The sequence below is a fragment of the Panthera onca genome, chromosome C2 (genome assembly GCF_046562875.1).
Source record: "Panthera onca isolate mPanOnc1 chromosome C2, mPanOnc1 haplotype 2, whole genome shotgun sequence".
Taxonomy (NCBI): domain Eukaryota; kingdom Metazoa; phylum Chordata; class Mammalia; order Carnivora; family Felidae; genus Panthera; species Panthera onca.
Window position 1 is genome coordinate 114,148,514 of NC_138347.1, and position 16,816 is coordinate 114,165,329.

At 45.2% G+C, this 16,816-nt stretch overlaps 1 long non-coding RNA gene across 2 annotated transcripts; it reads right to left on the reverse strand.

Moving 5' to 3' along the window:
- Nucleotides 1-585: 585 nt before the first annotated feature.
- Nucleotides 586-14,287, reverse strand: LOC132682719 (uncharacterized). 2 transcript variants are annotated; one of them, XR_009611828.3, is made up of 4 exons: nt 13,901-14,287; nt 3,396-3,578; nt 2,057-2,110; nt 586-854 (listed from the first exon to the last, which is right to left on the reverse strand). It is a non-coding gene; the product is annotated as an uncharacterized LOC132682719 (long non-coding RNA). The 2 variants fall into 2 exon arrangements; XR_009611829.3 differs by lacking the exon at nt 3,396-3,578 and having other exon boundaries at nt 13,901-14,269.
- Between the last annotated feature and the right edge of the window lie 2,529 nt (nt 14,288-16,816).

Sequence of the window (16,816 nt, forward strand, 5' to 3'; positions counted from 1 at the left end):
GCTACAAACTTGTATCAGAACTGAGCTAAGTGGGTTACCTCACAATGGCAGCAGCAGCAATACCCAAAAAAAATGACCCAGCCCAAATGGGGATGGTGTGTGGAAACTCTTGGGGAAAGAGAGACATGGTAGACACCAGGTGATGTTGGTGTTGGAGTCACTGGGTGACACAATGCTGAGGAGTTGCAGCTAGGGAGCTAGAACCCTGCCTTGCTATGCGGGGTGAGTCACCAGGCCAGTTTCTACATGAGACTTTCCACTGGGCTGCCAGCAGATGGAATCCGCGGATGGGTTAGTCTGACAGAGAGGCTGCTACAGGTTACCTCTGTGCCTTCCAGGTACCCATGCCTAGCCCACTTAGGAAAACCCCTCCAACAGTCCCTTGAAAGTCCCTTAAACGGTGACTCCTGGGGTAAGAATCTTAGGCACAAGTTGTAGGAAGGTTATTTTGAGAAATACAGCTTTTGGTAGGCCCCCCCCCTCAAATTATATTGAAAATAATATCTCCCTGCATTTGGAGGGGGTTTTCAGAGCACGTTCGCATATTAGTTCAGCTGACCCTGCTAACAACCCAGTGAAGAAAAATGAGGGGGGTTATTTTTGCCTTCAATTCACAGATGAAGAAAATTAAGACTCCGGTTAAGTGACTAGTTTGAAGGTCACAAAGCTGTGAAGTGGTGGAGGAGAGGCTCAATCTCACATCTTCTGATTCTGTGACATTCAGTGTTTGCTCCTAGGCCAACAGTTCCTATAAACTGTCTCTCCCATTAGCTGTAAACGAATGCCTTGGTATCAGGAACATATCTGGTTCATTTCGGTGTCCCCAATGCTGGCATATTCTGATTGCTGAATATCTGTATGTGAAGGAAATGCATTTTAGAATCCCCCCCAGAAGACCTGTAAAGATATGCAGCAGCCTTTGTCAACTCCCCTTTGTCTCTCCTCCCAGCTACATTTGCACACAACACACACACACACACACACACACACACTTCAGCCCTCTGCTTCAGCAGACTTTGCTCTTTTTCCCCCAGCTATACGGATATATAATTGACATATCAAATTGTAAAATATTTTAAATGTACATCGTGGTGATTTGGTATGTGTATACATTATGAAAAGACGCTCTCCATCTAGTTAATTAACATATCCATCACCATATATATATACATATATGTACATATATAACATCCATCACCATATAGATATACCTATGTACATATATATGTATATCTTTGAGAATATTTAAGTTCTCTCAGCAAATTTCAATTAAGCAACACAGAGTTCAGGATATGCTTTTTTGATACTTCCTGGAAACCTTCACACACGGGAGAACCTGAGAAATCCTGAGGGGGTGAGAGGAACCCTCACATTTATTACGAGATGCAAACTGCTCTCTGGGAATGTCTTTAGAGTTAGAAGGTAGAATCTTGACTGACTCCTGACAACGGGCAGAATTGTTCAGCTACCTATGGGGGAACTGCTCTTCCTTCCAGGGTCAGTCAGGCCTTCTGGAAGAGACCTGCCGCTCAGTGGTGTGTAGTGACCTTCTTCAGCCACAAGAGGGAGCAAGTGGTGCAGGGAGTGGGGCTTAAAAGAGCCACCGGCAGCAAGAAAGACCCCCCCCCCCCCTCTTGTGGGATTGAACCCACAAGAGGAATCTGGAGGGAAAGCCAAAGTGGGAGGAGTAGGAGCCCCCGGGGAGCAGAACAGAGAGAAGGTGAGAGAAAACAGAATTGTATAGTAAAAACAGGGGGAGGGTGTCAAATCTTTAATTAATCATGTTCTATATAAAAAATAAATTGCTGGGGCACTTTCATCCCTTACTTTGCACTATTCTGATTTTTTTGACAGAAGCATACATTATTTTCACAATTAACAGCACATAAATAAACATATTTAAAACAAGTGGGAAAAAATGGAACAAGCAGTGAGCAAAATGATGGAAAAATCCCAAATTTGCTCTGGAGTACTAGGAAAAAAATCCATGTCCTTCTTGGATTTTTGCTTTGTTAAGAGGGACTGCCCCCACGCTTTCACATCTGCACTCATTTACCTTCATTCCTTTTCTTATGAATTGCAACTGTCTCCTGAGCACATTACCTTTAGCCTAAAATGAATAGAAATAAATTAATAGCAGTGCCAATGTTTTGCAGTGATTCTTAACTGAAGCTGTCATTTCCACTTTTTTATGAAGATAAAACTCTAAATGATCAGTGCCATTAATGAGTTATAAATTCAATGGTTAGAAATTCATTAGAAACAATAGTAAAACTATTTCGGTTGCCTCTTGGAAGCCTCTATTTAGAGAATTTGTTTTGCATATCCTAAGAGGCATAGCTATAAAGCAGTGTGAATGATTTTAATTAAACATCTTAGACGTTATATATCTAATTGATGTCTTTCCTGCAAACCACAGGAACCAATATGATTATTGCAGGCATCAAAGCATTTGGCTTAGGAAATTGCCCTCTGAGTCCATTTAGGAAAAAAAAAATTTTTTTAAATTGACTTATGTCATGCTTCTTTGGGACTCCAAATGTTATTAGCCATCTTAAAATGTGTTTTATGCAAGTGAATTTAGTCTTGGGTGACTCAAAGTTTTTCTGGAAATTAATCCACCTTCAGAGTTGATAAAGACTCCCCACCTCCATCATGGGCTACTATTCCAAGACAAGGAGGGAGGAATGAGCAGAATCTAGCCTCAGTGTTGGGACTGCAGCTCTCTGATGAGAGTGGAGGTTAGAGGCTCTAGTTGTCTCTGTACAATGCTCTCTTAGCCTCTCCCTGGTTCCCACACAGCTAAAGAGAAGCCTGGGGGCAGGGGGGAGTCTCTACTCACCCCGACTCCTCTGAAGCTGGGTCTGAACTTGTATGGACCCTGGGGAAGTGGGCTTATACTGTCCCAATGCTTCCCAACAACTTGTATACTCTGTATAAGAAGCTAGAAACTAAGGGTATCTGGAGGCATCACCTTATATTACATAAGTATTGAATTTGTATGAAACTTCCAAATAAAATCTTTTAACACTTTTAATGAGAAGCTTGAGTTTGCTTTCATCACCAGAATTTTTTAAATTGGGTTTTTATGCTTAAATGGCTCCTTGCAATGATTCCTCAAGACTTTTTAATCATAACCTCTGCAGAATTTTGACAGTCACTGTCAATGACTTTGTTTGCAACAGAAGGTGATAAAAATTTTAAGGCCAGCTTTACAGCCATTCAAATTGACCCTTGTGACAAAAGAGAACGCAACTGCTCTTCCTCTTCTTCCATTGACAAAGGGAATGTTGCATTTCTGGTAGATTATGAATTCAGTGGAATGTTTTCAGATCAAATATTTCAAAATAAGGGCTGTAATTTGCAGAGGGCACATGTGTCATTAGAGGGCTCACCTTGCCCTTGCTGTAGATGGCCAGAAGTATCCCAGGGATACGAAGACATGTATTAGGGAGCCGTGACGCCCAGGAGCTGGGGCTTTTTGTCTCCTCCTTCTCCATTGGCTACCCCTGGGGCTTCATTCTTGCTTCTTGGGTTCCTCATCCAGACAGGCACTGTGCTCTCTGCAGGGGGTGTAGCTGCGAGGGTGGGAGGACACCTCTTTAACTGCCTTCAGCTCAACCATGCACAGCAACCAACACAGATGTCACTGGTGATGCCCCAGCCTCTCGAGCTGGAGGCTTAAGAAAATTGGGGTGTTGGGCACACTGGTAACCCATTCACAAAACCCCACTATAAACCACTGTGGGAAACTCTTTTACATTGAACTCTAGGAGTCTTCTCCACTCGCATCCTGCTCAGCCAGCTCCTCAGGGAGCGGAGCAGAAGATCATCGAGCCATGGCACAGAGTGCCATGGCATCAGAGTGCCCTCCACTGACTTTGCACCCAGGGCCAAGCTCTTTTGGAGCTCACCGAGGTTAGCCACAGCCACAGGAAGAAGATGTTTTAGGGTTCCTGTCCTCAAGGATATGTTACTTTTGAGATGTGGCCACCAACCTCTTTACTGTTCAAAGTGGAATATCTAAGAGTTATTCCAGATGTGGTTGGAACAACTCTCACTAGAGTAAATGTACAGTCACCCAAGCAGACTATTTTGAAAGGAATGGCACTCATTTGGATATTAAGCTTCTCATGTTGGGATAACCTATGCTTCCTATCCTCATGCATAGTCCTTTCTCATCCATAGGTCAAGAATTCTGCGTTTCTGAAGCACTGTTACAATACTTCTGTAAGTCAGCATGAATCCAACTTTGTGAGTGGGCTTGTTCTGATACTCATCAGTTGTAGCTTTGTACCTCTCATTTGTTTGTGGCTCCTCACTGAGTAACAGATTACCCCATAGTTTAGCAGCTTAAAATAACAGACATTTACCACCTCATAGTTACTGTGTGTCAGGAATCAGGTGGGGCCCAGCTGGGTGCCTCTGGCTGCAGATGCCTCATGAGGTCGCGGTCAAGCTGTTGGCTGGGGACTGTGGTCTCACCTGAAGACTTGACTCAGGGAGGATCAGTTTGTAAGTTCACTTCATGGCTGTTGGGAGGATTTCGTTCTTTGTAGGCTATTGGACTGAGGACCTCAATTCCTGACTGGCTTTTGGCTGGAGACTTCCCCCAGTTCCTTGCCATATGACTCTTTCCATAGTGCACTTTTCCAACATGGCAGCTATCTTCCCCTCAGAGTGAGCAAGCAAGAGAGAGAAAAAGCTTCTAAGATAGAAGCCACTAGATTTGCAACCTGATCTTGGGAGTGATGTCCCATCCTTTTAGCCTAAATCTATTTCATCAAGTCCAGCCCATGCTCCAGGGGAAGAAATTACACAAGGACATGAAGCATGGGAGGCAGAGGTTATAGAAGCTACCCACCACATTCCCCCAAACACCCACACTTGTTCCGTCTCTCTGAGGCTCCAGCTGGATTATGTGCTGGTTTTCCCATCCTTTTAGGACAGGAGCATTGCTTCATTCTCCTTAGCATCTCCTTCACATTCATTCATTCACTCCTTCGTTGGACAAGTATATATTGAGGCCTACTATGTGCCAGATTCCATGCTAGGCACAGGGGGTGGGGGGCAGTGGAGAAGAGGCACAAAGCTCTTTTCCTTCTGATCGCTTGCCTACCCTGTGGCCTGGCGTAGTCTTCTCAGAGGCCAGCTGGTGCCATGTGGATTGGCCAGGGGAGAGCCACTGTGCCACCTGTCTGCTGATGGGGCCTCTTCCAGATGCCACCTCCGTCCGGGCACCATGCTCCACCACCAGCCTGGTCACTGCTCCCTCCTTCTGGCAGCCGGACTTCGTTTCTCTATCCTGGGCCTTCCCAGGTCAGCTCATCCTCCTGCCTTCTGAGTGATGGCTCAGTCTCCCCACAGGGTAATGACTTGTATAGTAAACTGAGTCAGTATTGTAAAAATACTCCGAGCAGTAGCTGGCAATAGTAAACACGTAAATTATATCCTTCCCCATACTGTTATTCTGCACACCTGTTCAGGCAGCTACAAAATTAGCCATCGTCACAGAATCATACCCACACAGTTGTGTGAATGGGAACATCAGTAAACAGCTATGCCTGTTTCCCTCAATTTAATCATCGCTTTGGAGCTCTTTTCTTAAAGCACATCTGATTTCATTACGGAAACCTGAACATTTTCTCACCACCCGGGTTCTTTGCCCAGAGGCTCCTGCATTGCCTCCACCCTGCCCTGCTCGCTGCAAAGGCTGTTGGGGGACTAATGGCGGTCAGCTGCACCTTGGCTGCAGGGTGCTGCGGGCAGGAGGATTTGGGCCAAGATTTTGTTTCCAGCTCACTGGGATAGCCTGCCTATACATGCCACGTGGTAGACTGCATGCCAGCCATTTGCAAAGGGTCACTCAGAAGCCAGAGACTGTGTTGAAGTTGGGGTCCCCTCCTCCAGCTGTTGGTGAGCTCTATGTAAGGAAGAGGTCTTGGGAAGGGATTGCTGCCCTTCCCCGCTCCATTCCCAGGAGTCTCTTCTAGGTACACCACACCGGCAGGTAAGCTGGGATCAGCTCCACGCCTCTGTCAGCGGCTTCCCCTCTGCAGAGCAGGTGTTGCTTGGATATAAGGAAACTTGCCCTCTCTCTCTGTCGCCCTGTCCCCACTGTGTCCCTGGCTGCTGAGAATCAGGGGCTGGCAGCCTGGCTCACTTCTTGTGGTGAAAATAAGTGTTTGCCTTCTCCTCTCAGCCCCCATCTGTGGCCTGATGAATAAACAATTAAGGAAGTTGGAATGTTCATTGCTCACGACAAGCCAAGCTTTCCAGGAGCCAGAGAAGAGGGAGTGTGAGGGAGTACGGGGTGGGGGGGCGGTGAATTTAGAAGTGTTGTCACTGAAACACGGAGGTCTGCAGCACTCATCTGGGAACATTTCTCCCCTAATCTGGCTACACCTGCTTGCCCCTTTCTGGTACTTTCCCCCCATCCTCTCGTGATTTTCCTTCTTACACCTCCATCCAGCTGTCACTTCTCCCATAAACTCTCCTCTCTCTCCCTCTCCCTCTCTCGCTCTCTCTCTCAGGTGTCACTCCTCACCCCCTGGATCTTCCATCTGAGAGGAAGCACCCTCCCATATCATAGATGCTCTGATCTTCCCTCTCCCACCCACATACCCCTTCCTCCTCCAATCCCCGCCCCTCTGCTGCAGCTGTGGTTGGAGATGGAAGGCAGGGAATCATGGGGGGGGTGGTGTCTCCATCCTTGTGCCACACATGTTCACAGAGTTTCTGTGCTGGGGGTAACACTCAATAAGCACTGAGAAACAGAATGCAAAGATTTTTCTCAATGGTACAGGGTGACCGCTGTTAGAGCAGGGTAGGTGGGTACGGAATGGTAGATGACTTTTCTTTCAGTTCCCCCCTGGTCTCCTGCTCTCTTCTGCATCCAGGTTCATGTCTTCTATTAAAGTCATGTTTGTCTCCACCTGGATCTCTAAGACTACCTGACAGGTGAGTGACCGAGGATTAGCAACTATCAGTCAAGCAATCTCTGGAGAATATAAAGAATTCCCAGAATGCAATAAAAAGGCAAATGACCCCATTACAAAATGGGAAAAGGACTTGAATAGGCCATACAAATGTCCAATAAGCACCTGAAAAGATGCTCACCATCGTTACTCCTTAAGGAAATGTAAATCCAAACTACACTGAGATGCCATTTCACACCTACTCAGATGACTATTGTCAAAATAAACGAGAAGTGACAACTGTGGCTGAGGATGTGGAGAAATCAGAACCCTTTAACATCGCTAGTGGGATGTAAAATTGTATGGATACCGTAGAAAACAATTTGGCAACTCCTCAAAAAGCTAAACATACAATTATCATATGGCCCAGTAATTCCACTCCTAAGTATATATCCCAAAGAATTAAAAACAGGGACTCAGGGGTGCCTGGGTGGCTCAATCGGTTAAGTGTCTGACTTCAGCTCAGGTCATGATCTCATGGTTCACGAGTTCGAGCCCCACATCGGGCTCTGTGCTGACAGCTCAGAGCCTGGAGCCTGCTTTGGATTCTGTGTCTCTATCTCTCTGCCCTTCCCCTGTTTGTGCTCTCTCTCTCTCTCTTTTAAAAATAAACATTAAAAAAATGGTTCAAATGGTAAATTTTATGTTATGTATGTTTCACCACAATAATAACAGCACAAAACCAAAACCAGAGAGCTCCGAAGGGTAAATATATGAACATGGGCTCTAGAGGTTGCATTTTCTGGGCCATTTACTAAGAGAGTGACCTTGGGCAAGTCTTGTCACCTTGGACAAATCCTGGCGGAGTGTTGGTTTTCTCACCTGGGAGCAGCTCAGTGAAGTGCATGAGAGGGTAGGCTCGGACTAGGATTGCTTGGCTCCAACTCCCACTTTGATAGTCACTTTGATAGTCACTTTGATACTGAGTCCCCTTGCTCCATTTCCCACCTGTGAAATGGACGCAGTACTACTCACCTCATTGTTAGTTTTGTTAATTTCTGTCAAGTTCTCTAAAACAGTGCCTGGCGGGGTGCCTGGGTGGCTCAGTCAGTTGAGCCTCTGACTTGGGCTCAGGTCATGATCTCGCGGTTTGCGAGTTCGAGCCCTGCGTCAGGCTCATTGCTGACAACTTGGAGCCTGGAGCCTGCTTCGGATTCTATGTCTCCTTCTCTCTCTGCCCCTCCCTCTCTCTCTCTCTCTCTCTCTCTCTGTCAAAAGTAAAAAAACATTAAAAAATTTTTTTAATTAAAAATTCCAAAATACTAAAACAAAAAAAACCTTTTAGGCATACTAGCATTATAATAGCTTTATTTATTTCTCCTAAACTTTTAGACTTTGCACATTCCACGTAAGTTTATTGAAGCTTAAATTTTCCTTTTCTTTCTTTTTCAATCCTGCTGCACTAGTGCCCTATGCATTTTTTAAGTCAGCCCAGGTGGTAATTCACAGTGGCTATGGGGAGAGTCGCCAGAAAAATTATATCTACATCCATAGGTGATTTTGAGGCTTAAATAAGATAAATGTATGTGGAAAACTCCGTTTCATGGTATGCGATGTTCCTCAGTTCTATGAGAGCCAAAGTCCCCTTCTTACAACAGATAATTGTTTACAGCCAGTGGCAGGCAGAAATCTAAGAGAGTTTCCCCAACCCCGCTAGGTACACACCCCTTTAATCCCCTCCCACAGGGTGTGGGCAGGACCACTAAATATTATAGGATGGATGTCCCTCCCATAATTAGATGACTAATCAATTGATTGTGAGTTAATAAAAAAGATTATCTCAGGTGGATCCAATCTTTACAAGAAAGTGAAATATTACGTTCTCTCAAACTACCACCCTGTTAGATGTTTTAAACCACTACATCTGTGGAAATCTGTTACACCACCCTGGAAGTAATATCCCCTTTTCCATCTTGAAATAAAATTCAGAGATAACATAGTCTGCTTATATACCTCATATCAGAAGTTCAACATAATGTCTGAACTATACTATAAGAAGTAAAAGGAGAATAATGTATGTATTTCAACAAGTGAGTGCCCAGTCCTAATCACACAAGAAGACATATGAGAGAGCCAGATGTTTGCACCTGTGTATAGAACCATAGAGAATGTCACGGGTGCAAATGCAGACTGGCCAAAATTTTCCAAACTAGTGAAAAATCCCTGGTAAAATTTTGTATGAAACAAAGTACAATCTTCTGTCCGTTTGTATGCTAGCTGCATTTCCCAAAATGTCAGTATATATTAAAACCTCACAAAAGGCACCTTGTAATTCAAGTTGTGTTTTATACACCTATAACTATAAACAGCTTTCTCATTTATACAGCTGTCCGGTGGGACATCTACAAGTTATCCAGGATGCAGAAAAATTCTTGGTGGAGATGGGAGCCCATCTCCTAAAAGCCAGGAGCCCCCTTTCCAAGTCATGGTGCAATCCCAAGCTCCCCCACAAATTTCCTAAATGGCTCCCACGGGAAGGTGCTGCTGGGACTGCTGCAGAACATCCAGGTGCTATTATTACTTGGTGGTGCTCACTTCCTGTGCCCTCCTGGGTTGGTTTTTTGGGGTGGTCATGCTGCAAAAAGGTACATTGGGTATAAGGGGTTTTTTTTTCGTATCTTTTTTTTTTTTTTTTAACATTTATTTATTTTTGAGATAGAGAGAGACAGAGCATGAACAGGGGAGGGGCAGAGAGAGAGGGAGACACAGAATCCGAAACAGGCTCCCTCCAGGCTCTGAGCTGTCAGCACAGAGCCCGACGCGGGGCTCGAACTCACGGACCGTGAGATCATGACTTGAGCCAAAGTCGGACGCTTAACTGACCAAGCCACCCAGGCGCCCTGGGTATAAGGGTTTTTGTGTGTGTGTGTGTGGTTTTTTTTTTTTTTTTTTTTTTTTTGCTTGTTTGGCAAGATGACAATATTGAAATTAAAAATCCAAAGCCCTCCAGTGGCGATGGCCAAGAAAAAGGCCACTGCAGAGTGTCCCTCTCCTTGCATAGGCAGCTTCCCAGCAGAGCCATGTGTGGGGGCAAAGCTGTGAGGCCCAGCGGGGTGCGCCAGAGTTCTGGAAGCACAGGAAGTCAGTGGAGCCGCCTGCCCACGGTTTTCTGGTTTTCCATAGCTGTAAATGTTGTGGGTGACAAGGTCACTCTGGCTAGTTACCAAGATGCCTGGCTTGGTGTACGGGGATCACTGATGCTCATTTCTGCTGCCCCAAAGGGTGCAGTGGTGATATGCAGCATGCTTCCCAGACGAAAAGCAGAAGGCACTGAGTGAGAGCATCTCCACCCAAACTGAGGGCCTGAGAAGTGTGACCGCCCCCACTTGCAGGGAGAGTGGGCAGGGGGTGCTGAGTGTGCAGAAGGAAGGTCCGTGGGTTCAGCCTGGGCACAGTAAAAGAGCACCAGTTAAATCCTCCCGTGAGAGACTCTGAAAGGAGAAATGCTCAAAGGTCACCGGCTTCCAGCCCTGGGAGCCCAGCACCCCACTGCTTCCACTGGAGGGTTTCCTGCTGGGATCCCAGCTGCATAGGGCCTCTACAGGGAGACTGAGAATAGAGCAGTTCTCCAGCAAGCCCACAGCCTCCCTTGGCACCTCAGAGCCTCAGAATCCCGAGTGGGTTTTTAACTAGGTGTCAGAAAAACCTCACTGCTTCCCCAATACCACCAGAGTGAATCCACTGCCAGGATGTGCAACCCCCACAGGACAGAAAGCTTCTGATGTTCAGTTAATCTGGATGCTGGATTTTAGTGTGCGTGCCTGCCTAATGGGATCCGGGGGAGAATATTCAGCCCTCCGTTCTGGTGTGGACTTGTCCTGGAAAGTGTGCAATATATTTGAGTCCTGTGCTGGTTCCCATTCATTATGAATCATCTCGTCTCTTGGATTTGCAGACCTGTTCTTTTGTAGTCTACCTGTAAGGGAACACTTCGGCTTCAAGCCGGCAATGAGAAGGGCCCTATTTCATGAAATTCACTGGTCAGACACAGACAAATCTCATAACATCTTTGTTATGTTTGTTGAAACCTCATTGGGCAGTACTTTCATTGCTGAGCAACAATCTTTTCCCCAGCAGATGGGGATAGCAAAGGGATCTCCGCTCCGTTTGGCACCACTGAGGAAAGAGCTGCTCTCTTAATGTGAACCTTGGGAAAGGAACCCAGAGTAAGACAGGGACTTTCAGTTTTAGGACCAGTACCATGATCTGGAAATGCTTGATTCTTTCTCCTTCCTAGAGCCACCAGGAGAGTCCCTCCTTGTACCCAGGGCCATAGAGTCCTCAGTTACGAATCATACATTTCTTACATTTCAACATCTTTAAAATTAGATGCGTCTTGTATATTTCTTAACAGAATGATACACTCAGTGCAGAGCCCGCTTGAGATTCTCTCCCTCTCTGCCCCTCTCCCTGCTCTCTCAAATAAAAAAAATCCAAAAAAATTTTTTCTTAAATAACAAGGGCATTAATCCTTCATGAGAACCCCACCTTCATGAGCTCATCTAAACCTAATTACTTCCTATCTTAACCTGGTCCCACTGCTATCACAAAAATACCACAAACTGGGTGACTTATAAAGAGCAGAAAGTTATTTCTCATGGTTCTGGAGGCTGGAAGGCCAAGATCAGGGTGCCAGCAAGGTCCGGTCCTGGTGAGGGCCTTTTTCTGGGCTGCAGACTGCCAACTTACTGTGTTTTCACACGATAGAGGGAGTAAGGGAGCTCTCTCAGACCTTGTTTATAAAGGCACAAATCCCCTTCATGAAGGCTCTGCCCTCATGACTTAATTACCTCCCAAAGGCCCTACCTCTTAACACCATTACCTTGGGGGGTAGGACTTCAACATATGAATTTGGGGGAGGGCACAGGAACATTCAGGTCTTAGCACCTCCCACAGGCTTCATCTCCAAATATCATCACATTGGGGGTTAGGGCTTCAACATATGAATGGGGGTAGGGAGTACAATTTAGTCTATACCAGATATCATTGCCAGTGAGGTGTGATCATTTGGATGAGAGTTTTCCTAAGTCATTTCTGGTTGAACATAACACATGTGACATAATGGTTAATTTCTGTGTCCAGCTGATGGTTATTTTTCGATGTGCCACAAAACACCCAAACTTGGCTCTTTTCTGGTCAACGATTTTCTTATTTATCTATCTATTTATTTATTTATTTATTTATTTTTTTTTTATTTAATTTTTTTTTTTTTTAACGTTTTATTTATTTTTGAGACAGAGAGAGACAGAGCATGAATGGGGGAGGGGCAGAGAGAGAGGGAGACACAGAATCGGAAGCAGGCTCCAGGCTCTGAGCCATCAGCCCAGAGCCCGACGCGGGGCTCGAACTCACGGACCGTGAGATCGTGACCTGAGCTGAAGTCGGACGCTTAACCGACTGAGCCACCCAGGCGCCCCTATCTATTTATTTATTTAAATATTAGTTAACATACAGTACAATATTGGTTTCAGGAGTAGATTTCAGTGATTCATCACCTACATACAACACCCAGTGCTCATCCCAACAATTGCCCTTTTTAGTACCCATCACCCATCTAGTCCATCTCCCACCCACATCAATTGATCCCTTCATCAGTTTGTCTCTATCATTAAGAGTCTCTTGTGGTTAGTTTCCCTTTCTTCTCTTCTCCCTCTTCCCATATGTTCATCTGTTTTGTTTCTTAAATTCCACATATGGGTGAAATCGTATGGTATTTGTCTTTCTCCAATTGACTTATTTTACGTAGCATAATACATCCTAGCTCCATCCACGTCATTTCCAATGGCAAGATTTCATTCTTTTTGATGGCTGAGTACTGGGCAATGATTTTCTATCAATAATTTTAACAAAGGTATCATAAAGTTGTTTATCTAGTTATTTATAGTTTATTCAAAGCTAGGAGGACAACTTGTATCCTACTTGGAAAACACTTCCCACTAAATGAAATCGGCAATGTGGAATTTAACAAAACAAAAGAAGTATTCATTTGCATTCAAAGAATCAATGGCACTGTGTAAGATGAGGAAGAAGGTGATCAGACCATTCTGTGTAGAGGAAGGTTTAGTCAATATAAAGTTTGATGCGAAGCAAGACTGTCATAGAGTCATGAAAATAGGTAGCAAAGAATTACATTTTATTTATTAAACATTTATTTTGAGAGAGGGAGAGAGATAGAATATGAGCAGGGGATGGGCTTAGAGACAGAGACAGAGAGAGAGAGACAGTTTCAAGCAGTCTCTGCACTGTCAGCACAGAGCCCAATGAGGGGCTCAATCCCACGAACCTCAAGATCGCGATCTGAGCCGAAATCAAGAGTCAGACGCTTAACCTACTGAGCCACGGAGGTGCCCCAAGAAGTACACTTTAGAAAGTATTCTGACCTTAAAATATAATGGTTCTATTGGACTCTGGACACAGATTCATATAAAGGAGTTTCTCAGCCTCAACACTATTGACACTTTGGACCAGGTAATCCTTTGCTGTAGGGGCTGTCCTGTGTATTATAGGATATTTAGCAGAAGCGAGAGAGAGAGAGCACACAAGTGAACACATGAGCCATGCTCTAGGGGTGGGGGAGAGCACACAAATATGGCAATATGCTAACAATTGTTAAAAACTAGGTGGAGTGTATGTGGTTGTTTTTGTACTAGTTTGCTTTTTCCATGTGTGTGAAAATGTTGGGGGAATAAATGGTTTGGGAGAAAAGCTGGCCTCATTTTTCAAATGGAGACCAAGTAATTTTCTTATTTATTTTTAGAGCCAAAAAAGATTGACCTTTTCTCCAAATAGAGCCCAAATAACTTTATTTATTTCTCTAGCCTTTTCTCATTTGTGGAGGCACTTGGAGTTCACCTTTGAGAGTACAAACTGTATATAATAATTGAACCTGAAAAATCCCCCAAAGGGGAAGGGTGTGTACTTACACAGGGGGCGTCATCCACACAGGTGACTTCATGAAGACTCCCCTACCCTGGCCTCCGGGAGCCTGAAGCCTGGAGCTGTGTGGGTAGGATGGCCAGTGTATCCCAGTCTGCCCCGGGTGGTTCCAGTGCTAGCAGGAAAAGCCCCAGCTGGGTCGTCGGTCACTCTTGTGCAGTGCGGAGGGCCTGGCTGTGTTTACAATGTTGAGCAATGAGGAGGAGGGCAGTGTGCATCCTTGACCCTTTATAGCTCACAATGAGCTGTTGTTCTGTTAGTAGATGGTTCTAGCTCCAGGCATGATTCCACTAGGCTACACCTCTACCTGCCAGCAGGTGCTTCCACCCACAAAAGTCTAGTCCAAAGGGCTAGACGTCAATGTCAAGGACACTCTTCAGAAACTATGACCTAGACTGGAGGCTCTGAAATAAGGCAGAACAAAAGGCCAACGTCACCAGCCCAACATGAGAAACTTAGTTTTGACCTTGTTGCCTTTCCCTGTTATTTCCCCCTCTTAGTGTTTATAAACCGCTTATTTCATTCCTCCCTCATCCTCTGCCTTCTCCACTCTTTGTAATCCTGTAATTACCACTTGGGAGAAGATTGAGACCTGGAGAAATTACGCAGTTTGCCCAAGGGCCCAGACCTGGTAAGGGCAGACACAGGACTTGAGACCAGGTTTCTCTGAATCCAGAGTTCCTGCTGCTAATCACTTCATTCCTGCTGTAGACCGAATGTCTGAGTCCCCCTAACATTCACATGTTGAAATCCTAACCTACAATATGATGGAGTTGGGAAATGGAAGGTACTTAGGCCTGGGAGTGGAGACCTCATGAATGGAATTAGTGCTCTTATTAAAGAGGCCCCGGCTCTACCATGTGTGGATACAGCAAGAAGTAGCTTGTCTACAACCCCAAATAGGGCTGTCACCAGAACCCAATCGTGTTGGCACCCTGATGTCAGGCTTTCAGCCCCCGGAGTCATAAGAAATAACTTTCTGTTGTTTACAAGCCACCCAGCGTATGGTAATTTGTTACAGCAGCCCAAACAGACCAAGGCCATTCCTTTCCCACTCATCACGTTCATGAGCAGTGGTTCACCTCAGTGGCTCTGCCTTCCCAGGAAGACTTTGCATTTTTACAGGAATTTATAAAGCCAGAAACCCCTGCAGGACCCCGAGAAAAGAGAGCACACATGTATTTCTCACAGCATTTCTCATGTGGCATTTCATGTGGCATTTCTCACAGCACTGGGAATGCTCTGCACGTATCACAAGGGCATCCCACCCATGACTGGGCGTTCTCAGCCTCCTAACTATTGGTCTAGAGGAACAGCCGAGAGCCACGCTTCGGCAGGAGATAGACAAGGGCTCAGTACCCGGCTCTGCCCCACAAGCGGTGACCTTGGACAAGACGTTTAAACCTCTCTAAGCTGTAGTATTCCCAGGCATAGCATGGGGATACTAAGAGCCCCTAAATCGTAAAGTTACTGTTAATTTCAACAAATTAGTTCATGTGAAGGAGTGAGAGCAGTGCCTGGCCCACTGTGAGAGAATCTTAAGAAAAACACTCTAAGATGCCTACAATATTGAGGGGGAATCATGGGTTCCATTTTCTCTATAAGATAAACTAACACATTTCATGTACCTCGGTGGAGCCAAGTGACACATGATTCAAACTGAGAATAGAGTCATATTTTTAACATTTAAATATGAAAAAAAATCGGTTTTAAAAATTCAGTTTTTATTCGACTCTGTTGAAGGAATGTAAGGGTAATCAAATATAATCCTTAATCATCTTTCTAGTACCTCCTTGTCTCTTCTTCCTGTTTTGATGAACCTCAGCGTCTCCCCCGGTCCCAGCTAGCTCAACCCCAAACTCTCCCCCTCATCCTCAATCCAGCAGCTCTTGAGGACGCTGCTTTTGGCCAGTCCTTTCCACCTCCCCTTCTGCCCACCCCTCCCCCACTGCTCTTTCCCCTCCTCCCCCTCGTTTTGCTCAACTCCATCCTTCGCTGTCCCTTTTCTGATTTTACAGCATAGAAGCGTTGGAATTACATATTTTTTGTGTGTTTCGGGAAACACACCGACGTGTGTGGGAGTGAAATAACGTGACTTTTGAGATCCGTTTTTAGATACTTGGGGAAAGAAAAAAAAATAAATGAAATAAATGTGGCAAAATCTTGACAATTGTTCAATCTGGGCAATGGCAATATGGGTGTTTTTGTTTTTAATTATGCCCTCTTCTTTTGTGGAGGTTAGAAATTTTTCACAATTACACAAATACTAAGTCTTAGGCCAATGTGGCAGAAAGACTCTCTATAAAATGGGAGGGAGAGAGGGGGAGGATTAGGGGGGAAGCAGTCGAGTCAGGCCTCATGGGGGCTGGGGAAAGAACCAGGATCTGTAGCCTGTCAGGAACTGAGACTGGCACTCTGGGCTATCTCTTTCTGGGGCTACGTGGTTTCTAGTCTTTCTTTTTTTCTTTTTTCTTTTTTTTCAACATGTTTGTTTATTATTTAGAGAGAGAGTGAGAGAGAAAGCGCGCACAAGGGAGGGGCGGAAAGAGAGAGAGACAGATTATCCAGCAGACTCTGCTTGTCAACACCTGATGTGGGGCTTGAACTCACAAACCACTGTGAGATCGACCTGAGCTGAAATCAGGGTCAGATGCTTAACCAACTGAACCACCCAGGCACCCCTCTCGTCTTTCTTCATTCAGCATAATTAACTCCTGCTGCTTCTTTCTCTCCCATCTGGCTCTTTGTGTCTCTATGCACAAGGCGGAAAACAGTCACTCCCTACATCCCAAGTTCTCCTATCTTTGATTACCAGGCGACCAGGAGAGACTGCAGGGATTTTCCCCGTATTCCAATTTTCAACTTGCCAGGACAGAGAATCTGAGTGTCTCCCTTTGGTCAAG